Source organism: Haliotis rufescens, unplaced genomic scaffold, assembly GCF_023055435.1.
Source record: "Haliotis rufescens isolate VD_foot unplaced genomic scaffold, xgHalRufe1.0.p SCAF_2, whole genome shotgun sequence".
NCBI lineage: Eukaryota > Metazoa > Mollusca > Gastropoda > Lepetellida > Haliotidae > Haliotis > Haliotis rufescens.
The window spans coordinates 49,302,254-49,319,898 of record NW_025963890.1 but is presented as its reverse complement, the minus strand read 5'-3'; the positions used below and the strand labels follow the sequence as shown (position 1 = coordinate 49,319,898).

The following is a 17,645-nucleotide window of genomic DNA, read 5'->3' as shown; positions in this document are numbered from 1 at the left end:
TGCGTGCTTGGCTGGTCACCACTTCAGTCTGATGATCAGCAATGATGACGAAACAATCAAAAAGTCATAAAAATAGCATTTCATTCATGTAATCACTCGTTCACACGGAGAACCAGACACAAATGACTGTTCAACTATAAGACACAGCATATTTCAATGTATGACATACTCTAATATCGACATCACCATCATCATGTATCGGTGTGATATTATAATAGTGTCGTTATCCGCTCCGTTGGACATTGGGCTTTCCCGTAACCGTTCAAGCAATTTCTCCTATCATTACATGAAAGTATTTTATTCATGTAAACATCGCTACAACACTGCGCGCTATACAAGTAGGTTTTCATTGATGAACGTAGCGTACCTCGAGTACTTTCTTCTTCTTTCCATCGTCTTATATCCCATTGTTGATAGGCATAAACTAGTGATTAAATTTAAATTGTTTGCCATTTTCCATTCGCCCTGAGTAAGCGTATACCTTTTTATTGTTGGTTTCTCATTCAGAAACTGCCTCACGTCATGTATGGTGCGATTTTCGCTACGACAAACGACAGCTCGTTTAGAATAGTGTAAGACAAACTGTGTGTTCGAGCACTGTGAAGAAGCATTTATCGACTGATGATAGGTACTGGAATTACTGACAACTTTTAAACATAGTTTATTTCACTGTACACAAACACTGTCGTATTTGTACTAAGTCTTCAAAACGAGACGATAAAGCCATTTCTACCTCGGTGATTGTATACTTGATGACCCAACTGCTGTACAGCGTGTGCGCTCAAGCGATTTACAACGGCGAACAAGATGCTTTAGTATGAAAAAATATTCTGAAACTGTTCAGGTTTACTTAATAAGAACTTGGGATGTTTCATTTCAACCTAGCTTTTACAACATACATACATTCATTTATCATGTGTTCGATGAATATGTTATGTGAAGTAGATATAATTTAAGAAGGACGTGTATGGTTCGGTTCAGGGTTTAGATAGGAAACTTGAGGTACGATATGACCGATGGAGATTTTTTAAAGTTGGAAATTAAGATTGGAAATAAGAATAGGACTGACGTTTTACAACAAAATATATCACGGCATGAATAAAGTAACGAATATTTATTTATAAAACTATACTTTTTATTCATTTATTCGTGTCCAAATGATTGATGGTATTGGTTGAATCAGAATTTTCCATCCAAAAATGAAAGGTTTGTCTGTATTTTGTAAACAAAACAAAAAAAACAATATATATATATATATATATATATATATATATATATATATATATATATATATATATATATATATTCTCGTAGTCGACTGTGATGATCAAATGGTGAGTGAGTACATTTGTCTTGTCTTCGTATTCATTGAGTAGCTATATCAAGAGATCATTCTTTCACGATAGGGTGACATTCCATTTGGTGACGATAATTCCACTATGTATCTGAAGGTATCTACCCCGACTACATTCCAATAGCTTCAATGCCATTCCTGAGAAATTCCACACTTTTTCATGAAAGGGTGACATCACATTGGATGACGATCATTCTAGTATATGTCTGAAGATATCTACCCTGACTACATTCAAAATAGCTTCAATGGCATTCCTAAAGAATTCATCGGCTGAGACATTTTAACAAAGGTCGCATTCTTCACATTCTTAACATTCATGCATAATGACTCCGTTCACATTGTGACGTCATGCATGTGTATTAGCTTAACACCATCATTGGATCCAAAACTGTCTCCTCAAGAATCCCAGATTCTAGTTCAATTTTTACTGCTGAGGCCAAAGCTATCTTAACAGCTTTGACCTATAATCAACAACAAAACCAATCTAAAAGTTTCATCATCTTCTCTGATTCGTTGCCTTCAGGCACTTAAATTTGTCTCACCATATCACCCTATTATCCTTGACATTTTAGAACTCCATAATGATCTTTCTACTGGCCAATGTGACATCGTCTTTTGCTGGTTGCCTAGTCATGTAGGCATAATAGGTAACTCAAAAGCCGATGCTGCAGCTAAAACAGCTCTTGACAAACCATTATCTCCACTACTTCAAACCAACTATCAAAAGTTATACTCGGGATCTCATGCAAAAGAGGTGGGACACCCAGATAGAAGGCAATAAACTTTACGAATTGAAACCAAAAATTGGTCAAACCTACTTGGGATGTCAGTCAAGACACGACGAGGTCGTTTTAAGACGATGTATTGGCCACAGTCGGTTAACCCACGAATATCTGCTTAAGACAGATGAGGACGAACCTCCTAAGTGTATCCCTTGTGATGAAAGGTTCACCGTCAAGCATATATTGCTTGACTGTGTGGACTTTGCAATCGCAAGGTATTCACATTATCAAAGCATAAATCTGAAAGATCTCTTTTCCCGTGTATGCGGGCATCACATCATTAGGCATTTGAAAGAAATCGGTCTGTACAATAAGTTTTAAATATGTATGTGAATAATTAAATGCTTGTTCTTAAACAACTGACATTATTGAAAGTTCTGTCCAGGAGGTAAACGTAGCGTAAAAATATTGTCCCCCTGTGAGACACGTAATCCTATCATAATCGATGTAACATCAACCAGTGTTTTTAAGCCAACTCATGGCTGACAATTTTTATAATATTGGCAAGTATTGTTCACAACCACCAGTATCTAAAGTGATGATGTAAATCCTGCTGGGGTATCATGCAGGAAGCAGAGGTACTGTAAGTCCCCATGATCCCCAGCGAGGTGGCCTAGGTTTGGTTACTGGTGGCCTATAGCCCGTGTTTTAAAACTGAATTATATTGTTATGCTCAAATATGTTTCATAAATTGTTTTTAAATATGGTATACATGACTTGATTTTGAATATTACTTTGCTTAAATTACTCAATTGTGAACACATTAAACTTGGTCGCGTCGCTATATGGCTGAAATAATGCCGATGCGACGTTAAATTTTAACTCACTCACTATTAGCTTAACACTAGGCTCGCGAATATTCATATGGATTTATTTCATACTACTGACATTGTTACATCGTAGATTAGTCCTGCACCATGACCGTGGAATATATTTATTTTATGAAAAAATAATAATCTAGAAATGCATACAAAAGCAAGTCTAGCCATCTCAAGCTAGCTCTATTCCACAGCATAGAGAATTGTTTTTATTTTTAGAGTCAAGAAGGATATTGTGTAATATAAGATTTCAGAGACTAAATGTTAGTCTAATCGTAGATGTACGTACGCCCCAGGTAAACTTTCAACAAGTTTAGGTGATTCTACCAAAAGTTGCAATATTGACATAGGCTTCCATCACACGTTGAGTTAATAAATTTATTTGTTTTGGCATAATTATTGTAACCTACGTCAATTAACATTTATAAAACAACACTCAGCAATGAAGTCTGCACGCTATTAATTTATAAATCTGGTGAAGAACATGAAACAATCAACATCAAATGTCATTTCCATATAAAGCTTAATTAATCTCAGAATTGGTTCTGCTGTAAGTTGCAGTCTGGGTATTTTAAAGTTTGCAAGTATAGAGCTTGATTATATTTCCAAAACCAAAGAGCACATCAAAGTGAATACGTCACAAATTTTATAATGTACATATTTCCAAATTACTTTCGTTTATATAAAATAAATAAGCGAAAAGCAGAATCAACATGAGAAAATGAGTTTTCTTGAATGAATATATCCTACTGACAGTGTTGAAACACAGATGTGAGACGTATTTTACGAAAATACCATGTTTTAGTTATTGACAACATTTTGTCATTTTCTGTAGAATGAGATCATATGTGCACTGGATATGCCTCATTCAGAATTATACAGAACGTGTCAAAATATAACAGAGGCACACTTTGGAGAAAGGTATATATTTGAAGACATACAAAAAGTTTACACAGCAAAAAAAATGCAGTTTCCGGTATCCGGATACCTTCCGGATACCACCGGATACCTTCCAGATACCACCCGACACTTACCCAAAACGCGTCCGGGTATCAGGTGGCAGATACCTTGCCGGATACCAGATCCGTGGTATCCGGCATTGACACCTCACCGGAAAGTATGTCACCTGGAATGCGGGTATCCGGCACCGGATACCTCACCGGATACCTCAATCTGGGTGTCCAGGGATCCGGCACCGGATACCTCATTCTGAGTTTCCAAAAACATGTCACAATTTGGGGGGTGCATTTTGTTCAGCTAAGTGTTAACCACCTAAAAATATATTGGAAACTAACCATGAAAATTGAACATTGCTGAAGGTATCCGGCAGGTATCCGGATGCAATTTTTCGAGATGTCTTTCTCCTAGTAAATAATGTTAGCCTGGGCATAGCAGATAGTTGTAGTAATATTCTGTGTTATTTTAGTTGTAAATATCCCCTTAAAGTTGAGATCTATGGGCATGTACTTTTGATGAAAACATATTTCAAGTTCATATATATTTCATTTTAGATGTTCAGCGTATTAAATGAAAAGCATTCAGTCCTGGTATGATGGTCCTCACATTTCATCTTCATATTCCCAGTTTGTTCTAGCCTAGTGGTTGAAGCGTTGGAATTTTGCTCATAAAGTGGCATAACACCATACTCACTCTGACAAAAAAATGAAAGTCATTGGCTATGTGCTCACTTGGGCCTTTGTTCCTGGTGAGATTAAAAGATTATTTTGGAACTGTATCAGTACTTGTTACATCTTGACAGACGAGTTTCGTTGAAGTTTGAAACAGAATATCATTAACCCAAATGGGTGCATAAGACTAATGGCATCCACAGAAAACACCTAATAAAGTACCGGTACATAAAAATATCAATGTAATTTTTCTACTGACATGGAACTAAAAACTTCGTTCAGTGAGCTGTATTAATTGTAGGAAAACATTCAGGGCATTAGTATATTTGATATATGTTAGCACCTTTGTTATGAATGATCAATATCATATTTCTTAAGAAGCAAAACAAAAGATTTGTTAAGATAAAAAATCATATTTATTGATTTTATGACATTTCATTGGTTCAGTAACCAGAGGTGTTTGCAAGAACTTTCAAAAACAGAAACAGATGCTTCAATGCCATTTTCTAAATAAACAAATTAGTCAAATCTCAGAAGAATTTCAAGGTAGAAGAATATCTAAAGTCAATTATGTTTGTGCAGTAAACCACAAAAGTCATTCAGATTTGTATAGTCAGCTTCAGTGTACACCACATAAACATAGTCTCACTGCTGTGGTATTAATTCCTTTAGACTTGATTAATGTCGTAATGAAACGACCTACAGAATCACACTGATGTGGCATTATTCATTAAGAGTCATCACTTTCTGAGGTGAACCTGTTAGTTGTTCTGGGGAGGATTATTCATCATCTGGAGAGTCCTTTGTATGACTTGTCTGATCTGGTGTCATTGTGAAATCCAGGTACCTGAAACAATTTATAACATCTTTAAAAGCTTGTTATTAAAAATATAAGAAACACACATATATTGACAAAGGGTAAAAAATTGGTTTCTCAATGAGTAAGGTAATGACAATTTATCAAGCAACTGTTAACCAATGTAAAAAATCCATAGCAAACAGTAAAATTTACAGAAAATACAAAATTGTAATTGATCTTCTGAAAACAATTCCTGTAGTGCCATAAGGCTCACCTGAATTTTTCTCAAATGTTTGCATTATATCAAAATATAAGGAAGGGTAAACAAAATTGCATGAAATAGGTTCTTATACATAAAAACAGAACTACCGTATTTGACGTAATAAGCGCCTCGCTCTAATAAGCGCCCACGGGAATATTTGCTAATATATTGGCTAGTGAGCAATCCCAATTAGCACCCTTTTCAATTGATCAATGTATACAAGACTTATTTATTTGCGTATAATACACACTCGTGTGTGACATGCACCCTTAATTATGGCGAATTTAATTCTGGAAAAATATATTTGTCGTACATAAAAATTTCAGGCTGCCAGCATAAACCATGAAAGCGTCCTGGGCGCTTATTACGTCGAATACGGTATTCATAATTATCAAAACTTTCAATCACACAAGTCATGTAAGTGACCCCAAAATTAATACTATATAATGAGTGAGCAAGTTAGTATAGTTCCACACAGCTTTTAGCAATATTCCAGCAATATATCTGCGGGGACACCAGAAATGGGCTTTTCACACAGTACCTATGTGGGGAACAGAACCCAGTGCTTTGGAGGACGCATTACCCACTAGGCTACCAAATACAAATATCATCTCAAATACAAAAGTAAGTAACATTAGGATTTCATACAACAAATATTTTCACGAAATATCAAGTCACTATACAACTGATTGAATTACTGATTAGAGGAGCAAATACATTTCAATGTAACAGCTGAATCAGGCTTAATTTGAATCGTTCCTTGCTTTAGTTGCAATGGGAGCCACATTGAAAATAATTATCTCACTTAATATTGATATTGGTAGGCCAAAATAGACTCTGATACAAAAAATCAACTGTAAAGAACCACCTGAACAATCGACTAAAAACTATGTATATTACATTTAAGGGACCTTAATTAGGCTACTGGCAATAGTATGGGCGGATACAGAGGGGGGTGCGCACCCCCCTTTTTATTTTGAAAAAAATCTTTATTTCTGTATAGATTACCACCAAAGACAATAAATAGATCTTAATTGTGCACCCCCCCTTTTAAAAAAAGCTATATCTGCCCATGATAAGTCATGAGTAAAATCATTATCATACTTTTATCATTTATCCTATCTTTAATTAAGATTAACAATAACAGGAAAAACTGCCAAATATATTGGTCAAGTGTAATCATAATTTAAGTAGTTCTATTTGGTTTTGGAACTTTTCAAGGGTAATTGTAAATATATGTGTATTCCTATTTGAATACTCATTTGATTGTTATAAAGTTACACAGTATTGCATCTATCGTCTGTTTCTAAATACAGTGGAACCCATCTTTGACTTGTGTGACATAATTGAATCATACCCCAAGTTCATTATGCATTGTTATGCATCTGCACAGAGTGGTCAAAGTCCTTGTCACACACATAGTTTGCTACGAGGCAGAGTCCAATAAGTACAGCTGAGACATCAGGTTGTATCCAGACAAACTGTCTGATAATCCAAAGTATGGTCTTGGTAGCATTAAGGGATGTAGCTAATCCTAAATAAACATTAAACAAGTGACATAATCTCTTCTACAGAACACATGATCAAAGCCTGCCCCACCTTTGATGTTTATCATCTCGTTACGCTCACAACAGCTCATTAGCAAGATGAACTCAATGTCAACTCATGGTGGATTAGGGATTAACAGGGCAATTAGTGTCAGGTGGGTATTATCACTTGCAATTGTCTGTCAATTACTTAATTGAGTAGTGACGGCTTAGTTAGTTTCCAACCACACTGACTGCTATGCTACTTATCAAGTCAGTTTACTGGTAACATGTTTCTGTGGACCAAGGAAATGTAGCATGCCAGTTACTTAAAAAGTTCTACTCATCAGTTATAAAATAATGACAGTTTTGATATGCAATTCTCCCTACAAAGACATTTAACATACATAAACTGTCTGTTGAAACTATGATGATGCTAATATACAAGTCGCACAAAACAACACTCATTCATATACTGGTACCTAGCCAAACATACATAATATTTTTACGCGTATGCACATGCTTGTACACATATACCTCTACTGGCATATCACACATACAAACAATCATTAGTTGGATGTAATCGTTCAAAAATATTTTTACATACAATAACAAGTGAACAGATTCTGTAAAAGCATGGTTAATATTGGGAGATGTTTTAGCATTTCCACTTTGCACAGAATCAAAGTCATATCCTTTCATGACTCAGATCAGCTTGTAGTGATTTAAATTCACATAAAACTGATTCATGTCAAATGACCTATCCCGCATGTGTGGCACCTGTTATAAAAAAACCATTCATTACTTATTTGTGTGTCCAAATTATGCTATTATTAGAAATAATAGGTATTATAATACAGCATGGATATGATAAAAGAAAGCTTTATATGGTATTGTTGTAAAATATGTACAGGAAAACATTGAAATAAATCAATCCATATGTGCATTTATCTCAGAATCTGGTAGATTTCATCAATATGGACTTCTCCTTCATTATCTACTTATAATCAGATCATTACATAATGGCTCAACTGATAGTATAGAATAGAATAGAATTAGTATTTTATTAATACTTATTTTGTATTTGAGCATCATTTAGATAAGCCATTGGCTTGTTTGCAAATCCAGTTCACTATGAAAAAAATATGTTTAAAACACATGTAGTAGAACATATTGCAATAGTTATGACGTGAAAAGAAGTTATGTGTAGGATCCTCAAAATGGTATCCACAAGAGCAGGTTGTAGAATCATGTTGGTGTTTGTTGTTTAACTCTGCACTCAGCCATATTCCAGCTATATGACGGCGGTCTGTAAATAATCAAGTCTGGACCAGACTATCCAGTGATTGACATCATGAGCATCGATCCACACAATTGGGATACGCTGACATGGATCATCCAAGTCAGCGAGCCTGATCACCCGATCCATTAAGTTATCTCTTACAACTAGCATAGGTTGATCATGTTGATGGGGACCAACTTCAACCTGGAATCCCCACGTGAGTAAGTATGAGGCTGTTAGCTTTGTTTGATGTTTAACGCCACACTCAGCAATATCGCAGCTATGTGGCAGGAATCAAACCTGGGTCTTCAGCACGAAGAGTGAACGCTTCAACCACTAGGCTACCCCACCACCAAAAATTCCCCCATGATAAAGTTGTCATCATGGTTATCGTTCAACTAGTTCAAGTGAAAATGTTCATACCCTTAAAATGTCTTATCTTCCACTTCACGATGATCTCTGATGCAAAACTTCCCTGTCATTAAGCTGTTCTTGATTCTTCACATCTGGAAAAATATGTTGAGGCTATTAATCATTCTCACAGAGTAAAGGGAGTATATGAAATAAGACAGTGTGTCACATTAGCATACAAATTATCCAGTAAAAGTGAGATATTTCTACATTATATACATCGGGAAATACTAACATATGATAGACAGGCTACTTGTCCTATAATTTATAAAAATATAATTATACATTTACTTAGCCTACATGTTGGCTATAAAGGTTAATGTGTCACATGTGACAGGCTTACATGTGGTAAATGACTTTAATACGTGATCATTGTAATATTCACATATTCCTTACCTTAATGTGTCACTTCAGCTGCCAGCATGACCTCAGCTGCAATCTAAATATTTGGCCAATTTTGACGAAATGACCGATCGTGTTCAGTGTAGAAGCTGGGCCTCGTCTCTAATATAACTTGGCGCAAGTTGACGACGCGCATAGGGAGCCGGGAACCAGTCGTGTTAACCAAAGCTGGTTCCCGGCTCCCTATGCGCGTCGTCAACTTGCGCCAAACAATATTGTGGTATTAGAGACGGGGGCCCAGCTTAGTTGTAAAGTTGTGTAAGTTTCCCTAAGACCGAGAACGGGTGTTTGATTGTAAAGATGTGTAAGTTTCACTGAGACCGAAAACGGGTGTTGGATCGTGAAGCGAGAGTCACCAGAGCGTGAGGCACGGTAACGGTATAACGAGACAGTGGTGGCACTATAGCGCGGTAATTGAGCGGATGGTAGAGCTCGGGCTGGGCCCGGTAAACTGCATTGTTGCCCAGCTTATAGGTGTTAACCCGGAACAAGCCATTTTACCCATCATCCCCTACGGTCCAGGGCGCCATTTTAGAACATGGATGTAAACAAACCTCGTGTATCGATATACACTGTGATGCTTGAATACGATAAGCTTACCTCGTATATCGATACATTGTTCTCATTCACCTCCACCACGGAAATGCCGGCCGAAGTTCCTCTGAGCCATCCACAACGCGGAAGTCAACAGTATTTGGAAAGGCGATTGGCAGCAAATGCGGATGCCAGGTACGTAGCAGGGTTACGTGACCTCATGATTTCTGTGCAGAGATCTTATGGAACAGATTGATTTAGATATTTTCCTGCTCTACATACTTTACCCTAAACGCCAAGGGTCCTTTTTTAGAATTATGGTCAACTGTTTGTTATGACGACAAGGATTTGCATAAGCGGCGTAATGGATTTGTGGTCAAAACAAGATGATCCAAATTAGATCCGCTTTTTATAGATAATGAAGAAAAGTACAAAGATCTAGGAACGATTATTAACTCTAAACTTTCGTGGGATGCTAATACAGACTATAATTTACAATAATGGCCACCAAAGACTTTATTTTTTTACGCTTAAGATATTTTAATAATTACGCTGTTATGTCCTTGTTTTGTATAAGCTTCATAACTTAAAAATTCAATATTTCATGGAATGACTCTGACCTTGGCGAGGATCCTTTTTGCAACAAGTGATTCCCTATGTAAAGTGTATGTTGAAGGACCCTGGCTTTGTTGTCAAATAATCTTTTGACAGTTGTTAAATATGGGGTTATGTTTTATCTCTGAATGTTTGGGATGAAATATTTTAATAAGGACAGTTCTAAGTTGGAATCTCAACTGGGGTCTTTTTCAATTGAATTCAATGTACAGTTTGGGCATTTCTGTAATGTGAATGCTACTTATGTTTGCAGGATGTCTGGATGAATGGGTCAGTCATCTGCACAGCATCAATGGAAAAAGAGAAGCAATGAGGAACAAGAGAAGAGTAGCAGTGAGTGGTAAATATTTGAAATTATTCTGTTTGGTTCATCATGTTCATGTAGCTATTCTGCAAATATTTCTTCAGTTTGCTTGTTCTTTATCACCTGTTGGCATGGATGGCCTTATTATCAAAGGCACCACAACTTGCTGTGCATAGTTCCATCTCTTGGGCTTGACAGAAACCGATGGTCGTGGGTTTGAATCGAGGGTAGCATCATACACTTGCTTGTTGGTTTCATCAAAGTGGTAAACATGTAAGACCTGCATCACTTCGGGCTTTCTTCCCACATCAAGCTTACATGCCGTGATATAACTGGAATACTGTTCAAAGAGGCGTTAAACCCAATTCACTCATTTAACACCACATCCAGCAATAGTTCGGCTAAATGACAAGGATTATAAATAATCAAATCTCAACTAGACAAACCAGTGATTAATGTTATGAGCTCGATCCAGACGCACCGATGATGACTGTTATGGACAACATCCCATGTTATTGGGTACGATTAGGAGCGATCAATGAGCCCACTTGCTACCTCATCTATTACTTTGGCTTGTATGGCAAGCATAGGTTGCTAGGAACATTTTTAAGAGATGTCAGTTATTGATTGTTTCAACTCATCAGCATGGAACAATATATATCTCAAATGTTTGGTATAAAACAAAACTCAAAGATGATAAATTAAGTGAATTTGCTGCCTTTTATCTGTAAGTACATGTTGCAACAATTCTTTTCTATTGCTACAATCTGTATACATAATTCTGCCAACATAATTCTGCAGAAACTGAAGTCCAGCGTGAGATACCCGGATGACAGGTTGACAGTCTGGAAGGACCCTTCCAGATTTCCGAAGTGATTGGCAGACAGCGATGAGGAGAGTCCTGTTATTTCAATGGGGGCCTGCCGAGAAGTTATATGCCAATTGACACTGGGACACGCTCACAAAGGCTGGTCTGGCTAATGTGAGAAGACCATCCAATGCCAAGTCGGAGTGGGACCCTTCAAGGACGTTGAAGAAATTATTGTCTTTGGCCATGTGGTAATCACTTGAAAGGAATGATGTTTGCGACTACTTGTCTATACATGTGGACCCAAACACCACATAGAATGCTCACAATTCTACTAACACAATGCAACAGGGATAGAGCCCATCTGGCCTCCCCTCATCCTGGTTCCTGTTTTTCCATGGCAATATAGAAGGAAAAGGATGTTTGAGGGCAAGTAACTCTGAACTGGTGAGCATGGTGTGCTGATGCTTTCAAGCGAACAGTTATCCCGCTCTGTTATGAGTATTGAAGAAAAGGAGGAAATTGCATACTGCATCAGGACCCATCATGTGAACACTGTTCAATGTCTGATATAGGCATATAAATAAAAGAAATTGATAATTTGTTTGTTGTTTATGTTTCATTAGCCATCTGTGTAAATGGGGATTTTCCAATATTTTGCCTCAGTTTGATAGTCAAAGTTATCGTATGAAACCATGCATTGCTTGGACATCTTTGGAATAACACATTGATCTGCAATGTCAAAGGTCAATGTCATAGCCAGACAAAAAAATTGTTAATGGCCAAACTCTTCCTTAGGGCAGGGATAGAAGTTGGCAAAAGGTCATACACTTACATTTTATCCCCCCGGCATATAATGCGGGGGGATATAGCGATCAGCCAGTCTGTCTGTCTGTCTGTCCGCCTGTTATCATTTCCTTTTCCGGGGCAGGATTCGCAAACAATTCAGTGTATTTGATCGAAACTTGGCAAATCTACCAGGCACATATTGAAGTGGTGCCTTTTGATATTTTGGGATTTTTCTAATTTAATTTTTTTTAAATTTTTATGGAATGAAGTTGGACATAGATTCAATTGGGGATGGGGTTCGTTTCCGGGGCAGGATTCGAAAACCATTCAGTGTATTTGATTGAAACTTGGCAAAGCTATCAGGCATATAGGGATTTTTCTAATTTTTATTTTTTTAAATTTTTATGGATTGAAGTTGGACATAGACTCCATTGGGGATGAGGTTCATTTCTGGGGCAGAATTCGAAAACCATTCAATGTATTTGATCCAAACTTGGCATTCATATGGATGCGACCATGATGGATCTTTTGTGGGTAAACAATGTATGCTTCTTAAAGAACTTTAAACTGTTGACTCATTACATACAGAAGTGCACATTTACTAGTGGTTACTTTACAGACAGCTGCCGGGGGTATATGTCATCTTTCTGATGACTCTTGTTCTCTTATGTGCCTTTTCCTGCAGAAGTGTAAATAACCCTTATACATATAGTTGTATATCATTGTCATATGTTTGTCAATATTACACTGAATGAACCACTTTACAATTGTTTTTGAAATAGTCGCAACTGATATTGAAGGTCAAATTAGCTTTCAATGTCTTTCAGTAAAAGTTTTCACAGTAACTGAGGAACAGCTCTCTGTAGTGTGATGAAATCTGGTACATGTCACCCTCAGAGTGAGGCATATTGTGTTTCAAACTTAAATGAAGCTGGTATGCTCGTAACAAGTACTTGTACCTTTACAAATAATAATAATATCATCTCACTAGGACCAAAGGCCCAAGTGAGCACACAGTTGATGAGTTTATACTTTCACTCAGAACAATCTGGAAGTCTGAACATGAAATTTAAGGATATCATCATACATGTATTAGAACTGATGTTTGTTCATTAAACAGCTTAACATCTAAAAAGAATTATAGATGAAATTGAAAAAGTGTCTTCTCCAAAAGTACATGCCCATAGATCTCAACTTTAAGGGGATATTTACAACTAAAATGAGACAGAATATTACTACAGCTATCTGATATGCAAAGGCTAACATTATTTACGAGAAATAAGACATCTCGAAAAATTGCATCCGGATACCTTCAGCAATGTTCAATTTTCTTGGTTAGTTTCCAATATATATTTAGGTGTTTCACACCTAATTGAACAAAATGCACCCCCCAAATTGTGACATGTTTTTGGAAACTCAGAATGAGGTATCCGGTGCCGGATCCTTGGTATCCGGTACCGGATCCTTGGACACCCAGATTGAGGTATCCGGTGAGGTATCCGGTGCCGGATACCCGGATTCCAGGTGGCATACTTCAGGTGAGGTGTCCATGCCCGATACCTCGGATCTGGTATCCGGCAAGGTATCTGCCACCAGATACCCGGACGCGTTTTGGGTAAGTGTCCGGAGGTATCCGGCAGGTATCCGGATACCGGAAACTGCATTTTTTTTGCTGTGTTAATCTTAATGTGTAGCACACAAGCAGCTGTCTCATCAGCAAATTCTACTAGTATTAGTTCATCTGAAGTTGATCCTTCAGGAGTTGGAATATGGCCTCTTTTGCACTTTCTTCACTACTTTATGGCCCGCTTGTCGCCTACTGCATACTGCACTTGACGTGTCTCGTTGGTCTTCGGTGCTATCTTCAGGAATGTAACAGACTCGTTCAGACCCCGATGTGCCTAAAATATGGTTTTCTTCAGATGTCTGTGTCAGCTTTTTATTGTTTTGTAGTTTGTTGTATTGTTCTCGATATTGTTTACAGAAAATAAGTTCTGTCAGTTTTGGTATTCACATTCACAAGAAATATAGACATATTAGTGTATCGCAGCATACGCTACACTTTACACTACACATGAAACATTTTGTTAAAACATATAATTCTTGAGCTGCCATTCACCATTAGGGCGAGAGGGATCATGATCAAGCATAGCAAAGACTTCCTGGTATGTTTGGTCTTGTTTAATGTGTATATGAAACCTTCAAAAGTACAATATTCTGCTTCCACGATGGGAAGGAATTAAACTGCAAATCTACTTGGGCATTAGCCATGATTCACGTGACGATGAACATCAACTCGCCAATAAATGTTATATCAATCTATCAACGCTTTGTCACTGTTCGTACCAGTGTTGAGTTATCGCTTACCTACTGAATTTTGTTCACGAGACGACGACTCCTGTTGGTGCTGTTCGCTGTTCACTGTTCTTTTTAAAATCGTAATGTCACCTCTTGAGAATACCCGAACTTAAAATGTCACCTTCATGCGAAGACATCGGTCGTCTCTAATGGTATAACCGTAGTCCCGTGCTCGAATGCTTGAAAAGTACGCATTCAAACTCACAGAAGCATGACGCGGCGACGGGCGTATCCGAATAATCAGTGCTCCGGTTATACGTACAATATTTTGTTATCAACGGCTATTACCACTGTCGGCACACATTCTCCTTTCACGCTCCACTCCCTAAGCGACAAACACCACTTGTATAATACCAATTCGAAGCCCTGGACCCTCATGAATACATAAACTGTAGTCCTCCTAAAACGAACTAAGCCTGCAAACTCACAGTTATTTCAAACCATCAATTTAATTGTGCGTGAATATTAAAAAAGTGGGCTGACTTGGCTGGCGGCCAAGCATTGTGATTATGTAGAAACGTAAAGGAAAATAATACATACATTAATGTAAATATAAAGTACACCTAGTATTTGAATCAGGAGAAATTAATTTTAAAGAAGGGCAAACCACTGAATTGCTAAAGTCATAAGGTATTACCGTATAATTGAGTAAACGTCCTTGCATTTTCCCGCCCTCTCCACATCAATTATTTGAGAAGATTGTGATAAATAGAACTTCTGAGTAAGTAAATTATTTATATTTATGATCTTGTATATGATAGATACCATTACGTTCGGCAACAGGCAACTTCGAAAACATGTTGATTTTATTGGTGTGTATAATTGATTCTTAACTGAATCAGTACAGATCTACCACTACGACGCCACATCTATTTTGATTCCCCAATTCCACAAGACTTTCTGTTACTTTATAAGCCTTTAACTTTTTATCCGAAAATCAGTGTATTATTTATGGAACATAGAATTAGAGGCGCACCTTCACCGGTTAGCTTTGACACAGGTACCTTATCTTTTCTGCGCCTGTTGACAGCCGAGATGTGCGCACAGGTCAGCCATACAGCTTCCATACGGTTTTACGAAAATTAGCAGAGTCCCAACTTCCTCGTATGTAGATTCTCGGGTGTGCCTGATATCCTCTGCACGTTCCGATCATTATGCATTAGGGGCTGGTCACGTGATCGCTTTTAGAAAACATACCATGTGATATTGATATATTGAAATGTGCATTCAGTAGGACCAGTAATATAAATCAAAAGAAGTACCAAAATAATGACTTTATAGCCCTTTCAAGTGATGAAAAAATAAAAAATTGGGGTTATTTTTGACTATCAGTAACTCCTTATATAATTCAAGTCCAATAATTCAAGTCCAACAGAAATACCGGGGTCGGGGTGGTACAAAGTGTTTTTTAAAGGTTTTTTAAAGTGTCCCTTTTTGTCAGCCTGGTTCATTATCTACATTGAATTTACTTAAAGAATATTAATAGTAATTTACAGATGCAAGTTGATTGGGATATATTTCGTGACTGAAACTTGGTGTTATAAGAAAGCTATGACAATACCACTCTGCGGCGGAAAGCTGTTGTCCTCAAAAGCAAAAATTGGATATAGTTAGGCAAAGATGAATTGTGACAACGCATATGGAATGAAGTGACTTAATATGAACAATGCTTAGCAAGGACAAAGACCGGGAAGCGTCCTAAAATGCAAACAATGGATATGGTCAAAGACAAATTGTCATACTAGATATGGTACGACAATGCATAAACTGACATTTTTAAAGTAGTATTTAGCAAGGACAATGGTCTTAACAATGTAGAGGTGAGGTGAATCGGGGTTTAACGACGCGTCCAAGATTATTGCACTTATATAACGACGTGCATACACGTGTGTGTGTGTGTGTGGATGCTTTAGTGGCGGCAATGGGATGTTAATCTGTTTGTTTGCTGTTTAACACCGCACTCAGCAATATTCCAGCTATATGACGGCGGTCTGTAAATCATCGAGTCTGGACCAGACAATCCAGTGAGAAGAATGGTCTGGAAGCTGGGATTGAAACACGACGCCATAATTCAGTCACTGGATTGGCTTGGGTGATAAAATTGCTGTGATGTAGAGCAGAAGCCCTACGAAAAGATTACCCAGTTGCATACCTATGATAGAAATCATAATATTGTAGGAGGATAAATCAGGGTTTGAAAGGTGAAGCAATGGTGTGACCAGGACCATTTTAATTGCATCGACAACATCATCTAAACGAGGAAGTGGAAAAGCTTGGCTTTGTTACGTCATTCAATTTCCCACATTCGGCCGCTGAACGATATCTGTTGTCTGACTTTTTAATCATGACGACTGGAAAATACCATTCAGAGGAACTAGGTTCAATGATATCTGCTTGATCTGTTTTTAACATTTTGCCTGACAGCTGGTGAGGATCGCATATCCTGTTTCCTTGTGTTCATGAAAATGTGTTTAACAGAAGCAGAAGATGGAGACCCCGATTAAAGGATATATATGAAAGGAGAGTCAATAACAGAAAAAAGAGGCAACAACGTTTTGACAAATGAGTTTGACTGAATAGCTGTTTGGGGTCAGCAATGTCATATACCTTTTACCACTGTCGTTGTGAGTAAGATAATTGGCACCTTGTACCTTACGTTTCTGTAAGCCTGGATAAGGTTCCAAGGGAAGGAGCTTGTGTGGTGGACAACATGAAATGTGGACAGGAATATCTGCTATCTGCTTAAGAGTGGTGTTTGATATTGTCTTCAGGTGTTTAGCAAGTCCTGCATTGGTTGTATAACAGTGCGAAAATCATAATATTTTTCTTCAAGTTTTATCAAAATCAAATATATTCTTCTACTTTAAGTTTCACATTCCCAAGCCAGTAAACGCTACATAGTTTACAGGACGCCTATCATAATACGTAACGCTTCGAGAAACCAGTCAAACGACCTGGCAGATGCTAATCGGC

General features: G+C 37.5%; 1 protein-coding gene and 1 long non-coding RNA gene across 3 annotated transcripts in view; one reads left to right on the top strand and one right to left on the bottom strand.

The window, feature by feature from the left end:
* The window catches only part of LOC124146292 (sodium-coupled monocarboxylate transporter 2-like), a 40,270-nt gene extending 25,356 nt beyond the window's left edge, over positions 1 to 14,914 (bottom strand). The window contains exon 1 of one of the 2 annotated variants that reach the window (XM_046516528.2): positions 14,686 to 14,914. The gene's annotated coding sequence lies outside the window, so the exon portion shown is untranslated. Of the gene's footprint in view, positions 1 to 14,681 lie in introns of both variants that reach the window. The other variant, XM_046516527.2, reaches the window with a different exon arrangement.
* LOC125382090 lies at positions 9,939 to 11,843 on the top strand. Its single transcript, XR_007222287.1, has 3 exons — positions 9,939 to 9,993; positions 10,667 to 10,753; positions 11,519 to 11,843. It is a non-coding gene; the product is annotated as an uncharacterized LOC125382090 (long non-coding RNA).
* Positions 14,915 to 17,645: the final 2,731 nt, after the last annotated feature.